Source organism: Capra hircus, chromosome 6 (assembly GCF_001704415.2).
Source record: "Capra hircus breed San Clemente chromosome 6, ASM170441v1, whole genome shotgun sequence".
NCBI classification, from domain to species: Eukaryota; Metazoa; Chordata; class Mammalia; order Artiodactyla; family Bovidae; genus Capra; species Capra hircus.
Window position 1 is genome coordinate 29,959,161 of NC_030813.1, and position 13,145 is coordinate 29,972,305.

The following is a 13,145-nucleotide window of genomic DNA, read 5'->3' on the forward strand; positions in this document are numbered from 1 at the left end:
ATAGACTACTGATGTTTAAGTACAAAAAAATTTTTTTCTGAAATTATACTTAATTGACCATTAAAATAGTACTGAGATTCTGAACCACCATCAGCTTTGTTTGATTTTTTGGAATAAGGTTGTCAAAGGCAAAAGTCTTATTGATGTTTGAGCAGAAACACCAAGGAAAGATATGAACTGAGACTATGTTATTATAATGATTTTGTTATCGTAAATCTGGGTATGACATCCATTGGAACGTTCTGGCCTGATGTTTCTCAAGCTTTCCCTCTTTCAATAAACAAATGGCTTCAGTTTTTCAAAACATTCTTCAAAAGCAATCTTACTTTTAAAATTTTGTAATTGTATAAAGCCTAGCAGACTAAGTGGCTCAGGTTTTGAAAAGTCTGATCTTACCTTCAAATGTTCCTTCTTTGTAGTTCTTCATCCAACCTGTCACTCCTCAGTGATGCCAAAAAGTACTTGCCCATACATCATATTCTAAAGTAAAAATGTTTTCTTTCTCCTTTTTAAAATAATTATCAATATGGTACTCAAGATAACCAAACCCTCCAAAAAACCCCTGAATCTAAGATGCTATAAGTAACTCTCACAAATATGGTTATTCTCAGCCACATCAACAAAAGGCAGACATATCTCTGTGTATAATGTTTTTCTTTTCACCCTGAAATATTTTGATAAATTGGTATATGATTTTAAATTTCAGTATCAGAGTAATAAAAAATATATACTTAATCATGTTCTATTTAAATTACCAAAGTACTCCCAACAATAAGTAATAACATTAATATAGGAGAAAAGGACAGTAGCTATTTTAAATGACCACTTCAGTTAGAAGGTTTCCCACTTTGACAAAGAATACTTAAGATCAAGCAAAATATTTTACCAAAATTAAAGAATTTGTTCTTCAGTTATTAAGTCTTTTTCTAAGTTCACCTACAGAAGGTCCTGTTCTCTACCTAAAAACTCAGATATTCAGTATGGGAGGCAAGAACTCTCATTTTTTAATGAACCAGAGATTGGCAAAACTTTGTCAACTTTACTGTAACAACCATCAAGCCTGCTGATTCTCAGTAGGAGTGAAGTCTCCTTGACTTTTGTTTTGTTTTTTCCTTAAAGAAAGAGCATGAGGTTCTTTCAGAATGAATAGACTTCACTGTGATAAATGATGGTTATTTATTTTCAACAATGAAGGTTACTTATTTTCTTCTCATCTTTCTTTGCAGACCAGAAACTATTTGTTTTCATCACTGAAACCACAGTAACTATTTGGTGGTAACAGGAAAATTTCCTCCTGGCTCTCCTTCTCTACCATCATATCAAACAGCCTGGCCAGGAAAGGATCAAAATTGTGCTAATTATTAATTAGAGAGATAATCTGGAATAAAACAAATCCCTCTAGTAGTTACATCCCCCCAATTTTTCATCCCAGTCCTTAGAATACAGGACTTCGTGATTGCTTTTGTGCAGTTGAAATCATGGTAAAGGAAATATTTCTCTTCCCATTTCATACCAATAAGCGGGGGCGGGGGGGAAGCTGTTCAATAGGCCCCATCCCAAATAAGTCCTCCACCCCCAAGTATTCAGGGCTTTCTCCTCTGTAGAGTTTAGTGTCTCCTCACCAGCAAGAAAGCATAAGCAGAGAGATCATTAGTTATGACATGTAGACGCTAGGAGATAATGTTGACTCACTTCAGGAACTACTAAACTATAAACAGTGTGCTGAAAGCCATTTATCTGCATTTTAGGATAAACAGCAGAAGCTATTCAATTAAACAGATCGCAAAGAATAAGCTGCTGATGCCAAACCAAGTGAAGCTTAATTGTGAAAAGAAAAATCTGCAGATTTAATAAAAATCAATCTAGGATACCAGAGCATTCAAAATCATTAAGCTCTTTATTTTATAATATAATATATAAAACACAGACCATATATTTTAAAAGACCAACTGATTCAGTTACCAAAATTATTGCAGAGTAATTCGAGTTCAAAGAAAATTTATTGATACTTGATATTTTCTTTTCAGTGACAGCATTTATGATAATACTGAGGTTGAGCAAATATATGTTATCAAGGAAAGCTTTACCTGTCACTATGTAAAAGTTAAAGTTGAACTGGGTCAGTTTTCTTATCAGCACTATTCCTATTCACAAACAATTTGTTTTGATAGAAAATTCCTAAATGACTCCTTCCAAGAAAAAGAAATACAACTGAGTGCAACTGTTCATTCATCTACATTTATAATATTATGTAAATGTGTACGTATATACATATTTCCATCTCTAGCATGTTAAAATGCTGCAAGAAAAATATTAATCTGTCATGTAACTCAGAGGTTTTATTCCATACTTGATTAGAAGTCTGTGAGATAAACATGGCGCTTTCTGCAAGTACCATACACAAGTAAAACATACTACATTTAGAACTTATTCTTCCCACTTGTCAGAAAACAAGTCAAAATCTGTTCTTTTTCACACTTCCAGATGTCAGAAGTTTTTCAAAACAATTTTGAGGTCAGAAAAGAGAACACACAGGTGTGTGTTATGTCAACTACTGAAAGCAACTGAAGGTTCGCCTGGAATCTGATCACTCCACTGACACATTCTTGTGGGCATTACAAACGCTCCCTGAAAGAACATTACACTAATGCTGACTAACTTTAAACAACATCCCAAATCTCATTAGACCTATTCCTTAGCAGTATTGTTCAAAAGCATCTCTGCTAGTAATACCACATTTATTGCCACCTCTTAGCAAACCTTTAATGTTTTCTTCAATATCACCTCTTCTGTTCTACTTCACTGACAATTCAGCAGGCTGAACAACAATAAAATATTTGATATCAATAAACATTAAGTTTTTGTCACATCATGAAAACTACGACAACCCGCAAAAAACCAAACGTTAGGATATCAGTAACAAATGCTTAAGAAAAACTGGTTCACATTAATAGCCACCTGGTCTTGAGGAGACCAAGCCTAAGACAGAAAGATGGAAACAGTATTTCAATTCTGAAACTACCAGTGTCTGTGTTAAAAACAAACAAACAAACAAACAAAAAACTGTAGTTAGCCATTCAAAACCTATATTAAACTCAAACAGTAACGTAAGTGTGACATGTTCTGAATCTTTTTTAGTGACTAGAAGGAAATTCTTACCATTAAATGAATCAAGATCAGAAAAATTCTGCCTACCATTAAAGACTTAATAGTCATAGATTTCTGAGTTTATTAATGATTGAGAGGTAAACATATCAATCTAGACTTTAAAAACATATAAATCATATAAACGTTCATTCCAAAGATTTACTATTTTATATAACCTTTCCTTTTCTCTCACACACATATACACTCAGTCCATCACCCAGAGTCTGAGTCAGACCAAGAGCTGATGCTCAGAGCAGATGCACGGGGCACTCTCCACTTCTGCAGTATAATCGGTAGTGGCTGATCAATGTGCTTTTAAATTGCATATCTACACAAGCCAAGTTTCTCAGCTTTACTTTTCTGTTTGGTAGCAGCAAACCCTGAGGTCTTCACCACTAATATTCTACAATGCACGGGAAAACAAAGGCAGGGGCCCTCCACTCGAGTATATGCGCAGAATAGTCCTGTCTGAAAAAAATGTGAGACTCTTTCCTACCTTCCATCCTCATTTATCTCCCAACCCACAGTGGCTTCTCAAAAACTCCACTGTTCTTGAAGATCCAGATGTCTCCTTTCTTCCCTCCCATTCCCACTGAGGAGACAGGAAACACCAGGTGTGAAATGTCTCTGTTTGCCCGCTCTACTCAACACACACATCCTAACTGGGAGCTTTCATCCTTACTTGTCCTCTCAGGGGAGCCACCCTGCCATTTGTCTGCTGGGTCTCACACACCCAGATGCACAGCCGAGGCCAGTTTCTCACAGAGGATGGTTTGCCTTCATCCGTTCCTTCCTGGGTTATGAACAAAGAACAGTTTTCCCAGGCTAGATCAGCCCAGCTGGAAAAGGATTTTAGGACAAAGAGAAAATGAGTATATTGGGAAGAAAGTGCAAAGGAGCCCTGAAAGGAAAACCTGAGATGCTGATGCTTGTGCCATTATATCAAAATGTAGTAACTTATATACAAAACATGTAACCAAGCACCAACTCATCTTACAATAGGCCAAGTCACACGTATAACAGGATAACTAGATTCCAAACAGGTGAAGGAATTGTCGTTTCTAGCCTGAGGTTTGCTATCAACTTGGAAATCTCCAGAATGTCCAGAAAGTTTTGTTTGGAAAACCAGCACAGTGATGATTGACCAACTAAGGCATAGATAGTAAACACAGGTTCTCAGGATATGTTTGTGGAAGGAATACCAATGAATGAATTAGATCACAAGAAAAGACTCAGCCAAACATACCTGTCTAGATTAGAAACTCAATGTGAAGGAAATGACCCTGAGTCAACCGCATAACACAACAGTGCCACAGGGCGACTGCTTTTCCCATGACCGCATTCCCTGGGTGGGTAACAAAGAGAGTGACCGTGGGTGTTTCTAAAGAAAAGAATCTGCGCAGAAAGAAGCAGTTGCTCTGGTTGCTCTGGTGACCCAAATATTCCAAAATACATGTTCTATCACTAACTACTTCCAGCTCTCCCCTGACTCAATAAACACTTTGGAAAAAGGGCATCCCACCTCCCACTGCCTAACCTCATAACTAGTCATGGACAGGAGGAATAAAAATCAACCCAAGCCCATCTGGCAACAAGTACAGAAAATCATTCATAACAAGTACGCGTACTTTACGTAATAAATATGGCAGTATATATGGATGCCCCTGACTTCACCTATCTACTTTCAGGCAGATTTTTAAAGGCTGATGTCTATCTTTACATATTTAGAGAATATTACATGCATACAAAATTCTGTATGCTTGTGGGCTTGCATTAATGAGTTTACTGAAAAAGGAGTTTGGATAAATGTGAAAGGAGATTGTGTTACGTTAGAGAAAGGGGAAAGGTGACAGGACACACAGCCCAAACTGAACGGCAGCAGGGAATTTCTAAAATTAAACTAACACATAGAATAACCTGGAAATAACTTTCACTTCCCTTGAGCTGATTATTTATACAAGCTATGTTTAAATAAAGGCTGGATTTTACTCTGATAGAGTATATTAAGTTCACGCTTTCAATTCTATGAAGTAATAGTAAAAAGGGAGCAAATTATGAAGAAACAAAGAAAGAATAACCCTAATCAAGTGGCAGCACCAAGCCTTAATGCCACTGTCCATAAGGTATCAATGGGTTGTGGGTAAGGAGGAGGAGAAGCATTAGCATGTGTAGCAGAGAACTACGCCTTCCTCTCTAGAAATTACCAAACGAGTGTCAGCCAGGAGTCTTATCAGCCTGTTCTGCGGAGATGGGTTGTCTGGCGCTGACTGGCATATACATTCTCCTGTTCCAAACACGGCTGGTTCCTTCTGTCCTTTTTACTAGCGTCAAGTCTCCCCAAACATCCCCTTCTTAAATTACTTCAGCTAAATTTCCAACAAATACTGAGTTCTCAAGGTTTAAAAAAATCAAAATAATGAACAAAATAAAAGCAGATCAGCCAGTAGACACAGAAGGTTACGGTTATTTACCATATCCTTTCTGTCTTCTTTCTTCCTTTATGTGCTTTTGTTTTCATCGGCATCTGTGTGGGATGGTAAGAATAGTTGTTGCCAAAGATTGAGTTATTTCAGTCCAGCCAAGCAAAGAATGGGAGGTAAGAAAGGATGATAAAAATTATGTTAAAAATACTTTCAGGTTCAAAGCAATTCAGGGGTCACAATGATATATTTGTGTGCCCTGAATGTCCTTATCAGTAAAAGGAGATGGTAGGAAAGTGTGTTCTCTAACCTCCCTCCTACTTCAGACGTAGTATGGTTCCACATAACTTTCACATTGCTGATATACATTCTTTTTTGCATCTATAGCCTAAAAAGAGGGTATTGAATACTATCTTAAGAAAATATAAGAATCTCAGTACTGCCTTGTATTAGCTGTTCTTAGGTCAGTTCTTAATTTTTTAAAAATCTCAAACACTTCACAGTTACAGGACTTCCACTTCAAGGAGTCTCAAGGGGATTAAGTATTTAATTTAAAAAAGCCTTTATCTATCCCCAATTAAGTGTTGATAAATCTCATATAATATAATCCTCAAAATGCTCATTTTATAAATGAAGGGACTAGGGCTTGGAGAGGTTATTTTTCTGAAAACAAACTAGTGAGCAGCAGACAAAGGTGGGAGGTAAACTCTTGGCTCTGTGACTCTGAAAAGCAGTGACTCCTCTAGACAAGCGGTTCACAAATGTTTTGCTCTCAAGATTCTTTCCCCTAATTAAAAATTATTAAGAATGTTATATTTTTATTTATGGATAAACTTTATCCATAACTTTATTATGGATAATAGCTACCATTTACTAAATTAGGAATTAAAACGGAACAGTTTTTAAATATGTATGTGTGCATGCTAAGTCACTCCAGTCATGTCCAACTCTGTGCAACCCTATGGACTGCAGCCTGCCAGGCTCCTCTGTCCATGGGATTCTCCAGGCAAGAATGCCAGAGTGGGTTGCCATCCCCTTCTCCAGGGAATCTTCCCAACCCAGGGATTGAACCTGTGTCTTTTATGTCTCCTGCATCACCAGGTGAGTTCTTTATCACTAGTGCCACCTGGGAACCCATTTATTTTAACATGCTTTCAGAAAAACGAAAAATGTAGTACTGTTTTACATTTTTGCAAGTCTCTTTAATGTCGAACTTAAGAAACTGGGTATCTGCTTCTGAATTATATCCTTTGCAATATATTGTGTCTGACATATACGAAGAATGTATGGCCACAGATATGTAGTTGGAAAAAGACCTATATTTTAGTAGACTTTTTTCATAATAGTGGTTACTTTGGAGTACTACACAAACACTGGACTAATAGACATCTCTTCAAAGTTAGATTCAAGTCGAGTGTGAAATCCTATCAATGAAATTTTCATAATCTGATAAATTAAAATCTACTGTCTGTCATACACTTTGAATAGATTTTTATACACGCATGAAGATGAAACAATGAGCACTAGTTGTCCAGAGGAAAAAAATCTTGGTTTGCTCAGTTATGCAGATCAGTCCTGCAAGCTTCCAGATCCTGAATTTTGTTTGAAAGCTTGAATTTGATCATTAGCAATAAATACTGTCAGTTGTTTTCCCTGAAGTGAGAGGCTCACTCTGTTCATTTTAGAGAATACATCTGCAAATACCCATGCCTGAAGAACAACAGTTTGTCTGTGAGTCATTCTTTATAGTAAAAATTGCCTTTCATGAAAAAAGTCGTTGAGTAACCATCATCTTCAGTATGCTGAAGAATTTCTTTATGTATTCTCCACATTTTGTCACACAGAATATTAAAAAGAAGTACACTCAGAGGCTGGAATTTAATAAACATCATAATTTTAACAGCTTCATTCAGGATATTATCTAATCAAGGTATTATTAAATGACAATAAAGCTTTTTGCCTGGTGTTGGGTGGTGGGTGTTTGGTTAGCTGGTTTGGTGTTTGGTCAGTTGGCGTGCCTGATGGTTTGATTTTACTCTGAATACATGGCAGTAAGGAACAGTTTGATGCCCTGTCTGCATTTGCACTAAGGTTCTATCAACAGTTCTAACCACTATTTCTCTTTTGTATCATCAGTGAAAATGTTAATAATACATCTTATTACTATCTTTATGAATCATTTTTTGAGAACTGCCATACTAGATGACAAACTACTGGTCACTAGATATATAAAATTTATGTATATATTAAGATAAGCCAAGAAATTTTAACAATAGTGGAAGAGAAGGGAATGAGCATAAGAGATAATTTTAAGAAAGAAAAATGAGTAAAAAAAAATATGTATATATATATTATTGAACCCTTTTGAGATCTAAGGAGAGATTTTCAGTTGGAAACACTAGATAGCTCACAAAAATATTATGTGGGCCAGATATGAAAGCAATTATTAATATAAATTTAGAGATCAATGAAAACATAAATGACACAGAGCACTGAAAATTAAGCTGTCACCATTTAGATGCTGCCAGTTATGAAATACTGATAAACACTAGAGAAAAGCAAAAGGGGATTCATTAATATGAAAGTAAAATAAACAGGTACACAAAGTTCACATTCTCAGAAAAGCAATTAAGAAGAGAAGAAGAATTTGTTAAAGGTGGCACTAATTAGTTCTGGTTGATATTTGCTTGCTTTGCTTTTTGGTTGTAAGCTATCATAGTCAGGATTTTCCATTTCTTCTGCATGGTTCTGTTTTTTTTTTTTTTTTTTTTTTCATATTGAATACTCAGAGGTTGACCACGATGAGACAAGCTTTTCTCTAACTTTAATTATGTGCGTGTCTTGATCTGAACATAGTTTAAGTCTCTTGATCTCCAAAGAGCCATTTTTACTTCATGCTGCAGGAAACAGCCAATTCTGAATTAAGAACAGTTAGATTTTTTTAATTCATTTTTTTATTGAAGGATGATTGATTTACAGAATTTTGTTGTTTTCTGTCAAACCACAACATGAATCTGCCATAGGTATATGTATATCCCCTCCCTTTTGAACTTCCCTCCCATCTCCCTCCCCATCCCACCCCTCCAGGTTGATACAGAGCCCTGTTTTGAGTTTCCTGAGCCATACAGCAAATTCCCCTTAGCTATCTATTTTACATATGGTAATGTAAGTTTCCATATTACTCTTTCTATACATCTCACCCTCTCCTCCCCTGTCCCCATGTCCATAAGTCTATTTCTCTATGTCTATTTCTCCACTGCTGCCCTGCAAATTATTTAGTACCATTTTCTAGATTCCATATATAAGCATTAGAATACGATATTTATCTTTCTCTTTCTGACTCACTTCACTCTGTATAATAGGTTCTAGGTTCATCCATCTCATTAGAACTGACTCAAATGAGTTCCTTTTTGTGACTGAGTATATTCCATTGTATATATGTACCACAACTTCTTTATCCATTCATCTGTCGATGGAAATCTAGATTGTTTCCATGTTCTAGCTATTGTAAGAAAGAAAGAAAAGAAGTGAAGTCGCTCAGTCATGTCCGACTCTTTGTGACTCCACGGACTATAGCCTGCCAAGCTCCTCCATCCATGGAAATTTCTAGGCAAGACTATTGGAGTGCGTTGCCATTTCCTTCTCCAGGGGATCTTCCTGACCCAGGGATCAAATCTAGGTCTCCCATATTGTGGGCACATGCTTTACCATCTGAGCCACCAAGGAATGACAAGCTATTGTCAATAGTGTTGCAATGAACAATGGTATACGTGTATCTTTTTCAATTTTGGTTTCCTCAGGGTATATGCCTAGGAGTGGGATTGCTGGGTCATATGGTGGTTTTATTCCTAGTTTTTTTTTAAGGAAACTCCATACTGTTTTCCACAGTGGCTGTATCAATTTAAAGGACAGAAATGGTAAGGACCTAACAGAAGCAGAAGATATTAAGAAGAGGTGGCAAGAATACACGGAAGAACTGTACAAAAAAGATCTTCACGACCCAGATAATCATGATGGTGTGATCACTCATCTAGAGCCAGACATCCTGGAATGTGAAGTCAAGTGGGCCTTAGAAAGCATCACTACGAATAAAGCTAGTGGAGGTGATGGAATTCCAGTTGAGCTATTTCAAATCCTGAAAGATGATGCTGTGAAAGTACTGCACTCAATATGCCAGCAAAATTGGAAAACTCAGCAGTGGCCACAGGACTGGAAAAGGTCAGTTTTCATTCCAATCCCAAAGAAAGGCAACGCCAAAGAATGCTCAAACTACCTCACGGTTGCACTCATCTCACATGCTAGTAAAGTAATGCTCAAAATTCTCCAAGCCAGACTTCAGCAATACGTGAACCGTGAACTCCCTGATGTTCAAGCTGGTTTTAGAAAAGGCAGAGGAACCAGAGATCAAATTGCCAACATCCACTGGATCATGGAAAAAGCAAGAGACTTCCAGAAAAACATCTATTTCTGCTTTATTGACTATGTCAAAGCCTTTGCCTGCGTGGGTCACAATAAACTGTGGAAAATTATGAAAGAGATGGGAATACCAGACCACCTGACCTGCCTCTTGAGAAACCTGTATGTAGGTCAGGAAGCAACAGTTAGAACTGGACATGGAACAACAGACTGGTTCCAAATAGGAAAAGGAATACGTCAAGGCTGTATATTGTCACCCTGCTTATTTAACTTCTATGCAGAGTACATCATGAGAAACACTGGGCTGGAAGAAACACAAGCTGGAATCACGATTGCCGGGAGAAATATCAATAACCTCAGATACGCAGATGACACCACCCTTATGGCAGAAAGTGAAGAGGAGCTAAAAAGCCTCTTGATGAAAGTGAAAGAGGAGAGTGAAAAAGTTGGCTTAAAGCTCAACATTCAGAAAACGAAGATCATGGCATCCGGTTCCATCACTTCATGGGAAATAGATGGGGAAACAGTGGAAACAGTGTCAGACTTTATTTTTTGGGACTCCAAAATCACTGCAGATGGTGACTGCAGCCATGAAATTAAAAGACGCTTACTCCTTGGAAGAAAAGTTATGACCAACCTAGACAGCATATTCAAAAGCAGAGACAGTACTTTGCCGACTAAGGTCCATCTAGACAAGGCTATGGTTTTTCCTGTGGTCATGTATGGATGTGAGAGTTGGACTGTGAAGAAGGCTGAGTGCCGAAGAATTGATGCATTTGAACTATGGTGTTGGAGAAGACTCTTGAGAGTCCCTTGGACTGCAAGGAGATCCAACCTGTCCATCCTAAAGGAGATCAGTCCTGGGTGTTCATTGGAGGGAATGATGCTGAAGCTGAAACTCCAGTACTTTGGCCACCTCATGCGAAGAGTTGACTTATTGGAAAAGACTCTGATGCTGGGAGGGATTGGGGGCAGGAGGAGAAAGGGATGACCGAGGATGCGACGGCTGGACAGCATCACGGACTCGATGGACGTGAGTCTGAGTGAACTCTGGGAGATGGTGATGGACAGGGAGGCCTGGCGTGCTGGATTCATGGGGTCGCAAAGAGTTGGACACGACTAAGCGACTGAACTGACTGACCAACAGTGCAAGAGTGTTCCCTTTTCTCCACATCCTCTCCAGCATTTACTGTTTGTAGGAAAAGTTAGATTTTATATCACTGAAGGTTCTTATACCAGGGATACACTTAGCAAATCTTCTTTTCCACCTAAACATATTGTATGGAGAAATTCAGTATTTCTATTATGAGGTCTTAAATGTGCTATTACTAACACTCAAATGAAATATGTATTTTGTGTATAAACTTTAACAGAGAAAGAGTTATATCTCTTTGGCTTAACCACGACAACCTCACCATCTAGAATAGTGCCCGGCACTGGCAGGCAGGCAGGTGTGACTTCTTCCTCTCTTGCGGAACAACTTCCCTATTATGAAGGTTTCAAGGATTATCTAATGTGAGGGAAGCTACAATGCTAACTCATCTTATACCTATGATTATGTTATTTTAGAGAGGGGAGTGTGTGTATGTTCTATTGTGATTGCTGCTTGGTAAAATTTCCACTTTTAAAAATTGAAAACGTAAATAGCATATTTAAAAGCCAACACATTACTTTGTCAACAAAGGTCCATCTAGTCAAGGCTATGGTCTTTCCTGTGGTCATGTATGGATGTGAGAGTTGGACTGTGAAGAAGGCTGAGCACCGAAGAATTGATGCTTCTGACCTGTGGTGTTGGAGAAGACTCTTGAGGGTCCCTTGGACTGCAAGGAGATCCAACCGAACCATTCTGAAGGAGATCAGCCCTGGGATTTCTTTGGAAGGAATGATGCTAAAGCTGAAACTTCAGTACTTTGGCCACCTCATGCGAAGAGCTGACTCATTGGAAAAGACTCTGATGCTGGGAGGGATTGGGGGCAGGAGGAGAAGGGGACGACAGAGGATGAGATGGCTGGATGGCATCACCGACTCGATGGATGTGAGTCAGTGAACTCCAGGAGTTGGTGACGGACAGGGAGGCCTGGCGTGCTGCGATTCATGGGGTCACACAGAGTCGGACACTACTGAACGACTGAACTGAACTGAATGTGAAAATGCAGCTAAATTTTTCTGATACTTCTTCTGTCCCCTCTACATATACTTTTCAAGCTCAAGAAAGACTTTGACACCACTTTGATGGAGCAAATTCAAGTAAATTACTTTTTAGTTTACTAAGGACTGAAACATGGGAACAGGAGTGTGAAAGGAAGGTTCTGAACATTGTCTGTGATGCCAGTGTAACCTGGACAGCACTCAGAGAAGAGGACACATGGGCTTAAAGATCATGCCCAGCTTGGCTAATTAGCTGTATACCTTGTGAAAAACTCAGTTATTTCTCTAGACCTCCATTTCTCCATCTTGAAAATAGGAGTAATCATGTCTACTACTCTTGTAGTTATTGCTAAGATTGAATGAAGTTCTATATAAAGCACTTAGTGTAGGCCCTGTGACTGAGACAGAGTAAATTCCCAATAAATGTAGGTTGCCTTGATTTTCCAGAAATCTATGGTTCTTTGGAAGGAATGATGCTAAAGCTGAAACTCCAGTACTTTGGCCACCTCATGCAAAGAGCTGACTCATTGGAGAAGACTCTGATGCTGGGAGGGATTGGGGGCAGGAGGAAAGGGGACGACAGAGGATGAGATGGCTGGATGGCATCACTGACTCGATGGACGTGAGTCTGAGTGAACTCTGGGAGTTGGTGATGGACAGGGAGGTCTGGCGTGCTGCGATTCATGGGGTCGCAAAGAGTCAGACACGACTGAGAGACTGAACTGAATTGAACTGATGGATTAAAACTTGATGGTAATGACTGCGAAGTTTGTAACACAGAAAAGGATACATCTTCCACCCCAGCTACTTAAGTTATAAAGTGACTACCAGAAACCAGAACCAATTTAAAGAATTGTGATTGCTGCTTGGTAAAATTTCCACTTTTAAAAATTGAAAACATAAATAGCATATTTAAAAGCCAAGACATTACTTTGTCAACAAAGGTACATCTAGTCAAGGCTATGGTTTTTACTGTGGTCATGTACGGATGTGAGAGTTGGACTGTGAAGAAAG

General features: G+C 38.3%; 1 protein-coding gene across 9 annotated transcripts in view; it reads right to left on the bottom strand.

Moving 5' to 3' along the window:
* The window catches only part of BMPR1B (bone morphogenetic protein receptor type 1B), a 448,166-nt gene that overhangs the window by 64,543 nt on the left and 370,478 nt on the right, over nucleotides 1-13,145 (bottom strand). The window contains exon 1 of one of the 9 annotated variants that reach the window (XM_018049152.1): nucleotides 5,619-6,071. The gene's annotated coding sequence lies outside the window, so the exon portion shown is untranslated. 9 annotated transcript variants of the gene reach the window in all.